Below are 10000 nucleotides of genomic sequence, written 5' to 3'. Positions count from 1 at the left end.
AATTAGAGGAAAACGTGGAGGTATTACTTTGGCTGCACGAGAGTAATGAGACTATAAGTGATTATAAGGTTGATAATGGTTTTGATTACGACTGGGAGTTTAATTGTGAGGTTGGTTATAATTATGAGGGAGAAAAGCTGGTTTACAAATACGAGAGCGAATTGGTGAGGAAGGGGGAGGGGGAGGGAGAGGAGAAGGGAGAGAGGGGGAGAAGGGAGAGAGGGTGAGGGGAAGAGGAAGAGAGGACAGTGGAAAAAGATCGAGAAAAGGAGAGAGGAAGAGAGAGATGGAGAAAGAGAGACTGATGGGGGAGGGGGAGGGAGGGGGAGAGAGGAATAAAGTAGTCGGAAAGCAAAATCGAGGAGATGGGAGGCAAGAAAACAAAGCACGTATTCCGCTCATTTCCATGCAAGGACAGAAAATTGCACATCAAGTTGCACACCTGTTACCCGTCTATGCTATGCCTGCAGGGAATACAAACATAGCTATACATTCATTGTTATGCAAAGATATATTTTACAGAAATAAAACTAGGTAAACATAAACATACATTAATAATTGGTATGAAATATGGATTGATCATTAAACAGATACATGAATAAATACATTCTTACAGTGGGTGAAATTCTTACAGCAATTCATTATATCAAGCAAATGAAAGAAGGTACAATATAAATGGATGACGTAATACACATCAAAACACCCTGTATATAACGAAACTACTCCCATCTTAATTAATGTGATTTGTATATCAAGTGAATAAACAATCTTATCTCATCCTCGTTATCATAATTAGAGGAAAACGTGGAGGTATTACTTTGGCTGCACGAGAGTAATGAGACTATAAGTGATTATAAGGTTGATAATGGTTTTGATTACGACTGGGAGTTTAATTGTGAGGTTGGTTATAATTATGAGGGAGAAAAGCTGGTTTACAAATACGAGAGCGAATTGGTGAGGAAGAGGGAGGGGGAGGGGGAGGGAGAAGGGGAGAAGGGAGAGGGTGAGGGGAGGAGGAAGAGGAAGAGAGGACAGTGGAAAAAGATCGAGAAAAGGAGAGAGGAAGAGAGATGGAGAAAGAGAGACTGAAAGGGGGGGGGGGTAGAGAGAGGAATAAAGCAGTCGGAAAGCAAAATCGAGGAGAGAGATGGGAGGCAAGAACACAAAGCACGTATTCCGCTGCATTTTAATGCAAAGACAGAAAATTGCACATCAAGTTGCACACCTGTTACCCGTCTATGCTATGCCTGCAGGGAATACAAACATAGCTATACATTTGTTATGCAAAGATATATTTTACAGAAATAAAACTAGGTAAACATAAACATACATTAATAATTGGTAATGGTAATATACATACACATTTATATGTGTGCGCGTGTATCTGTGTATGTATGTGTACGTGCGTGTTTGAAATACAAACCATCGCACTAGGCCTACATAGCCTTAAATCAACGTCCGAAAAGATAAACAAGGGAAACGAGAAAAAGAAAATGTCATTGCTTTTTAGACAAAACCGTTTTATACGGTTAAAAAAAATGGCTCATTAAACAATAAAAAAATGGCCTACATCTAACTCAATTCACTTTATTAATTTTACAAAAACAAACAATGAAACAGATATAACAAATAAGCTAATGGAATATAACGAGATTTTGTCGCAAAATATTTCCTTTTCTCGATTTCCCGCCAAAATACACGGAACCGGTGTCTCTGCCCGAAAGGAATGCGCCATTTTGATTACCTTTCCTTCTTCTATTTCTTTATCTAGCTTATTTCCTTCTTTTTGTTTTTCGTTTTCTGTTATCGATAGATTTTTTCTAGCAGATAGTTTCATTAATAGCCATCAATCTCGGAATTTTTAAACCATTTGCTTATTTTCTACTCTACTGTACTCTACTACTACTTCTACTGTTACTGCTGCTATTACTACTCCTACAACTTTTACTACTATCATTGCTCCTATCAATATGATAGGCTTTTCACCTAATTCAAGAAGTTCACAAGAATTAATCGGAAGAAAGAAAGATAACAATCAATATCTATATCAATTTCACCTAAAATACATGTTATCTAACGACATGGATGAACTTAACTAAAATCCTTGAGGTAATTCGGGTCGTGTGGTCATCCATCCCTTCTTACGACTTATTCCTTCCACGACCGCACGACAACTGCTGCCGAGAATGATCGAGAAACATTTATATGTGACGGTTAGAATTACGAGCAAACGACCAACTTAGCAATTTGTGATTAAAATGAATCTTTTCAGAGAGAGTTTAGGTCATGAATGATGGTGATTATGGTGAGTATGATGATAGTATGATGATGATGGTGGTGATAGGTGGTGGTGATGATGCACAATAAATGATGACGACAGGTGATAACGATCAATATTATTATTGTTTTAATTATCATTATCCCTGTTATTGTCGTTATTAATGTTATTATCATCATCATCATCCTTACTACTATATATTTTTTATCATCTTTTCATTGTTATTATCACCATTAACATCATTATAGTCATAAGTTTTACATTATTATGATTGTTATTACCGTCATTATCAATATTATTTTATGATTATCGTTAATTTCATCTGATTCATAATGCCTTATTCCCATTTGGTTTCTACACCAAGATATTTTTTTCATTACCTTACAGAAAGGAAAACGTTTGCAAAGAAACAAATATTTATTGCAAGTCTTTCCTCGTTTCGCAAAAGCTCTTAAAGAGAGAGAGAAAGTGTGTTGTGAGAGGCGCTCATTTATTTAATTCTTGTTTATTTGTTTACATGTGCATTTTCCTCGTGTCGCAAGATTATCGTACATCTGGCGGGGTGAGTGGATCCTCGTAATCTTGTTCAGAGAAATATCGTTTTTCGCCTTTTTTTTTTTTTTTAATGAATACTTGGAACATGTTTTCATCTTGGTAATAATACACTCACATATCATTTCGGAAATGATCTTTCTGTTCTTAGAAAGATATTCATGTAAGGATATGCATTTCCACGTAGGATGTAAAACACGGATGATTTGTTTTAAATGTAACACAAAATATAAATCAGTTAGTTTAAGATTACATATTTTTCACTTTGTTTACATGCATATTTGCAATTTTCTCCCAGGACAAGGAATTTACAAACTGCATTTTCGACCTGAGCAAGTCACCTGCTTAAATATTTCCAAACGGCAAAAGTGCCAAGCGCGGAATCTCCTGGGTTCAGTGCAAGATCTCAAGTTGCAATTGTGTGGTTCAACGCGAAATGTCTGAGGCATGATTCAGTGTATATATTACATTACTTACATATCTGAGCGAATGCGTTTTATACTCTAAGGAACGCAGTGGACGTTTGTTTAGTGGCCTAGGTTTTAAGAGCTTGGTTATATATCCCAGAGAATTTAATCTTGTAGGAAGGAGAGAGGGAGGGAGGGGGGTATGAGGGAGGGAAGAAGGGGATTATGAGGGAGGGAGGGGGTTATGAGGGAAGGAGGGAGGGGGTTATGAGGGAAGGAGGGAGGGGGTTATGAGGGAGGGAGGGAGTTATGAGAGAGGGAGTGAGGGAGGGAGAGGGTTATGAGAGAGGGAGGGGGATATGAGGAAGGGAAGGAGGGAGCGAGGGAGGGGGATGGATGGAAGGAAGGGGGTTATGAGGGAGAGAAGTGTGTGTGTGTGTGTGTGAGAGAGAGAGGTGTGTGAGGTGTGTGTATCTTTGTGAGGTGTGTGCACATATGAGTGGATATGAATTGTGAATATATTGTAATAGATACATGTGCGTGAGAGTGTGTGCGTTTGCTTCGGTGTATGTATCTAGTTATGTTTGTGAAACCTGTGTACACAACAAAGTGTAAATATTTATCGCACATCTTGCCAAATAAAGTGCAGAGGAAGCATTAAGAAACAAATATTTAGTTTAGAAATTTCCTCATTTCGCTGAAAACTCCCCCCCCCCCTCCTTTACTTAGTCATTTGTTGTTTGTTTGTCTTCTGCTTGATTGCTTCTCTCTCTTTATTCTTGTGTCTGTTTACCTTTCGTAATTAGAAATTTGAACTTTGCTGTTCATTTGCATGTTTATAAAGGATTTGCAGAAATGTCTATGTATATAATACACAAACCCGCAGACACACACACACACACATATACTAAGACATATAGATACACAGGCACAAAACACATAACACGAAGATATGATGATAAAGATTTCGTTGTTGATGATAATGATGATACTAAGGATGGCGACAATAATGATGACAGCAATGACAATAACAACATCATGATAGAAGGTAAAATAATAACAAGAGCAACAACAGTAAGGATAATGATAACCCTTGCTCTCTCTCTCTCTCTCTCTTTCTCCACCTCTCTATCTATCTCTCCTTCCTCCCCTCTCTCTCTCACCTCCCCTCCCCTCCTCTCTCTCTCACCTCCCCTCCCCTCTCTCTCTCACCTCCCCTCCCCTCTCTCTCTCACCTCCCCTCCCCTCCTCTCTCTCTCCCCTCCCCTCCCCTCTCTCTCCCCTCCCCTCTCTCTCTCCTCTCCTCGTGTCCGTCGAAAAGGCTTATTAGCCTCAACATGGCGCGGTCGAATGCAAATGAGAGATTATGATCACGGGAGAGATGGCCGTTTTCGTGTTATCGGAAAGACATAATTTTCGTGTCAACTTTCTTTTTATATATTTATTGTCTTCTTTGAAATTTGTGATAGAAAGAGAGAGAGAGTGAGAGAGGGAGGGAGAGTGAGTGAGTGAGAGAGAGAGGAAGGGAGGGAGAGTGAGTGTATGAGAGAGAGAGAGAGAGAAAGGGGGGAGAGAGTGAGTCAGTGAGTGTCTGTGAGAGAGAGAGAAAGAGAGAGAGAGAGAGGGAGAGTCGCAGGTCGTGCTGCGACGTGGCTATTGCACAGTAATTGCAGAGCAATGACACCTGCACATTCGCAAGGCAATGTTCATGCAACAATCACTCACTTCACTAAAAGAGATTAATCACATTTAACCAGTATATTGTAAAATAAATATTAAATATGAATTATTGTAAAGTATTTCGATTTCAAATAATTTTAATCAAGTTGGTAAAGATGTTAAAATTATATAAAAATGATGATTGGAATCTCCTTCAGTGAGTAAGTTCCTTCTATCGGGGTTTCGTCAACGTAATAAAAATCTTGTTTTTCTCATGTCTTTCTTTCCTTCATGTTTTTTTTTCTTTTTTTTCAATTTCTTTCTTCTTTTTCTTCTTTTCTCTCTTTTTCCCCGCATCAAAGGATATGACTAAGCGATTTTTCCCACCCTGCAAATACCGGCGCACGAAAGTAATCATAACGGAACGTGATTAGTTTTTCAAAATAAACTTCCCTTCACCCTATTCGTCGAGTTTCTCTAACGCTCTCGTCTGATTGGCTGGTTTATTGTTAATTCTGCTCATTCATTGGCGCTGAGGAAGACTTGACAATTTCTCTGATTGGCTGAGGAATGTGAGACTTTCTGCTATTGGCGGTTGACTAATTAGTTAATAATAATGGTTAAATGATGGTGAAAATGGTGAAAATGATAATGATAATAATGATAATCAAAAGGATAATGGTGGTAATAATTTAAACATTGGTGATAATAGTAGTAATAATTTAAACATTGGTGATAATAATGGTAATAATTATAATGAGAATAGTGGTAATGATAAAAAAACAGTAATGGTAAGTAACATTGATAATAAAAGCATTTGCAGTAATAATAATGATAAGATAATAATTGTAATTGTCATAATGATAATGACAATGATGATAAAAATTATGACAATAATGATGAAAATGATAGTAATAACAACAATGATAATGATAATGACAATAATAACAATGATGATAATAATAGTAATAACAGTAACAACAATGATGATCATGGTAATAATCATCATAATGGTAATAATAATGATAATAACAGTAATAATGATAATAGAAATGATAACAGTAATATTGATGATAATGATAATTATCATTATTTTCTTCTTAATAAGGATAGTAGTAATAATGATAATATAGATAACAATAGTATTGATAATAATACTGATGATAATAATAACAATGATAATAATGATAATGATGATAATAACAATGATGATAATAATAATGATAATGATAACAACAATAATGATGATAATAGTAATGATAATAATAATAGTAATAACAATAATGTCAGCCATTATTTTACTCTATGAATATTGTGATTATCATTATCAATTTTGTTTCATTGCTGAACTGTTTTATGGAATTATTTTATGGAATTATGTGTTAAGTTTGTTTAATGTTTCTGATATCAGATGAGATGGTTAATTTTTTCTTCGTTTTTCTTTTTGTGTGATAAGTGGATTTTATAAACACACACACACACGCGCGCGCACACACACACACACACACACACACACACACACACACACACACACACACACACACACACGAGAGAGAGAGAGAGAGAGAGAGACTGAAAAAATAACATATCATATTACGTCAAGCACTTTAGTCAACAAGGACAATCAACAAACTTTTGAATAGATAGAGGCACCAAACTAAACAATAAACCAAAAAAATAGAAAAAAAAGAAAAAGGAAAAAAAATCAAGAAAATCTCAAACCAAGAAAAGAAAACGACCAGCCAAGAATGAAAACAAAAACGGCAATTAACGATTTCCACCTCTTTTCTCGGAAGCAGAAGGTCGAAATTCCATTGTTGATTCCGATCGAGGGCGTTCTAGATGTTGGGTTTCGAAAACGGTGACGTGGCTGCAATACCTGTTTTTTTTCATATATTTAACTTTGTCATTTATTTATTTATGGTTATACATGAATAGATTCAGAGGAAGCGATGAGGGGGGGGGGGGTAGAGAAAGAGAGAGAGAGAGAGAGAGAGAGAGAGAGAGAGAGAGAGAGAGAGAGAGAGAGAGAGAGAAAGAGAGAGAGGAAGAGAGATAAATAGATAGATAGAGTGAGAAAGAGAAGGAAAAGAGAAACAGAGAGATAAATAGATAGATAGAGTGAGAAAGAGAAGGAAAAGAGAAACAGAGAGATAGAAAGAGTAATAGAGAGATAGGAAGATTGCCGATAGATTAAATTAAATAATCTATCCATATCATCCTTACCATCACCTGTAGGATTTATGTGATTTCAAAAACAATGATGAATAAAGCAGTTGCAATAACAAGGATATATTTAAAAAAAAGTAATAATGACCACATTAATTACTGCCTTAATCCATTCATAAAGTCATTAAATCCTTACCACTCTAAAATACAGCAAAACAAAAAAAAGAAAGAAACAAACAAACAATACCTTAAACCTACTCGAATCCAAACCAGAATAAATGCAATCATAAGAACAACAAGACAGAAGAAAACAACAACAGATTTTATGCAACATTGCAAATGATGATTAGATTCGCATCGCGGCGTTTTGTCAAGTTCAAGAGCGGGGTGGGGTGGGGAGGGGGAAGGGGGGGGGGTACTGAGGGCGTTGGCGAGAGGAATTTGAAAGATTAAGGTAACGAGAAAGGTTTTCAGGTAGGGAGGGGGGAGGAGGGGGGTGATGGTGCGGGTATAGCGGGGTGGGGGTGATGATGGGGGAGGAGTAATGGGTGAGGGTTGAGGGGGTGTATGGGTGGTGGGGGTATGTATGGGGGTGGGGGGTGAAGGTGGGATGTGTATGGGGGTAGAGGTGGGGGGTTAAAGGTGGGTTAGTGGGGTAGGGGGTTAAAGATGGGGTAGTGAGGTAGGGGTGGGGGTAAAGGATGGGATTGGGTAGGGGTGGGGGTAGAGAAGGGGGAGTGGGGTAGAGGTGGGTAAAAAATAAAACAGGACGTTTGGGGTAAGTGTTGGGGGTGAAGGTGGGGGTGTGGGGTTAAGGAAGAGGGGGTTGTGGGGTGGAGGCTACTTATTCCTTTTATCGTCCATCGTTAAAAAAAAAAAAAAAAAAAAAAAAAAAAAAAACTTTCTGTTCCTTATTTTGCGTTGGGGTAGGTCAGTGCACTGTTTTTATACTGGCTCGAATTTGTCTTTTCGCTTCATTCGAAATTTCTTCTTTATTGTCTTTATGTGTCTCTTTCTGTTTGTCTTTCTGTCCGTGTACCTCTATTTCTCTTCCTATCTCTATCTATCTATATATCTCCGTCTCTCTTTCCATCTCCATTTCTCTCTCTCCATCTCTATCTCTCTACCATCCCTTTCCCCCATCCCCCCTATTATCTCTCTCTCTCTCTCTCTCTCTCTCTCTCTCTCTCTCTCTCTCTCTGCCTCTCTCTCTCTCTCTCTCTCTCTCTCTCTCTCTCTCTCTCTCTGCCCCCTCCCTCCTCCCTCCCTCTAACATACAGTTACCGCCACCTGTTCAAAACAGCTGACACATGACACCCTTTTTTCAAGAACATCTCACCCAATCTACCATCAATACTTTTCTCGATCTTGCTAACTGCAATCTTTTATGTTTGCAACGAGATAATAGATCCAATGAAAATATAAGAGAAGAGAGACAAAGGATACTAAAAAAGAGGAGAAAACATTTAAGGAAGACATGGTGGAGGAGGTAGGGAGGAGGAGGAGTGGAGGGGTGGGGGTGGATACAGGAGGTAAGAGCGTTGAACATCAAAAGGTGGAAGAGGAGGGGGAGAGGGGAGGAGCATGCAGGGGTCATGCGAGGGTCATGCAACTTCACCAGGTGCACCTCCGCCTTCTATGACTTATGCAGCACAGCCGGTTATCATGCACACCTTATATATTACATGCAGCTAGGTATCATGCACAGAAGACTGACAGAAAACCCGGAATGTGCAAATATGTGTATGCAATTTGTGCCATGCAGCAGCTGTTTAGTTATAAAAGAACACCATGCAAAATTATCAGGTTACATATCACTCCCGCATGATGCAGATCAAAATTGTTGTCATGCAATCATGCAATAATCACAAGCCATTCCTTGATCCAACAACAACCAGTTGAAAATAAAGAAAGAAAAAGAAAAAAAATGCAGATATGATTTATCAAAGTGCATAAATAAATACATTGATCAAATGACATATAAACAGACATATGGTTGAGTAAATTCACAACTAAATATGCATCTAATTTATTGACTTTACTAACGAAACAACGAGAAAGCTAAAATAAATGGTCAAGTAATGAATCTGCAACATGCAATCTCACTGTGCAAGAACTGCCATCGACATCGACACCGCTATCCCACAAGAATCCACCGGGTCTTCTGCCATGCTTTCAAAGGCAACTGCAAACCCAATCTTACAAAAAAAAAACAAAAAACGAAGTTGCTCCCCTTAAATCGCAGCACAAAGAAAACGGAAAGAATTGGGAGAAAAAGGAAGAAGAAGAAGAAAAAAAAAGAGAAACAGACGAAACATAAAAAACAAAAACACGAACAAAGGAGAGAGATAGTGAAATAGAATAAAAGATAAGAAGAAGAGAGAGTTAAACAGGTGTCCCTCGTGACTTAGGATTAAGAATAACCTATTGACCCCGAGGTATGCAGGAATCGGGGGACAATGGCTGTTGCGTTGCAGGTACAAAGGGGCCATTATTGCGTGGCTTGCAATGGCCGGCGGTTCGGTGTACAGCAGGAATGAGGGAGTTTTCTGAACGTTTTTTTCTTCTTTTTTTATCTAGACATTTTGGATCTGTATTCTGCACATAATTCATGAACACCTACATGCAAGCTTGCAGCGGGGCAATTGCATAATACATGCTCATTGGCACACGTACAAACACACGATTGAAGACACAAACACACGGATATACTCTAATATTAACAGTCACATGCACACGCGCGCTAACATACACACAGACACATAGACACACACACACACACACACGTACAAACACACACACTCTCTCTCTCTCTTTCTCTCTCTCTGTCTCTATCTATCTCTCTCTCTCTTTATCATGAACATCACCATAATCCACCTAATCATGGCAATTCCATGCACAAACAACCCCCCCCCACACACAACACAGAAACAAA

Source organism: Penaeus japonicus, unplaced genomic scaffold, assembly GCF_977035675.1.
Source record: "Penaeus japonicus unplaced genomic scaffold, GWHDUDI00000001_assembly GWHDUDI00000013, whole genome shotgun sequence".
Classification (NCBI taxonomy): domain Eukaryota; kingdom Metazoa; phylum Arthropoda; class Malacostraca; order Decapoda; family Penaeidae; genus Penaeus; species Penaeus japonicus.
The sequence above is the reverse complement of the archived record's forward strand: the minus strand, read 5'-3'. Positions refer to the sequence as shown.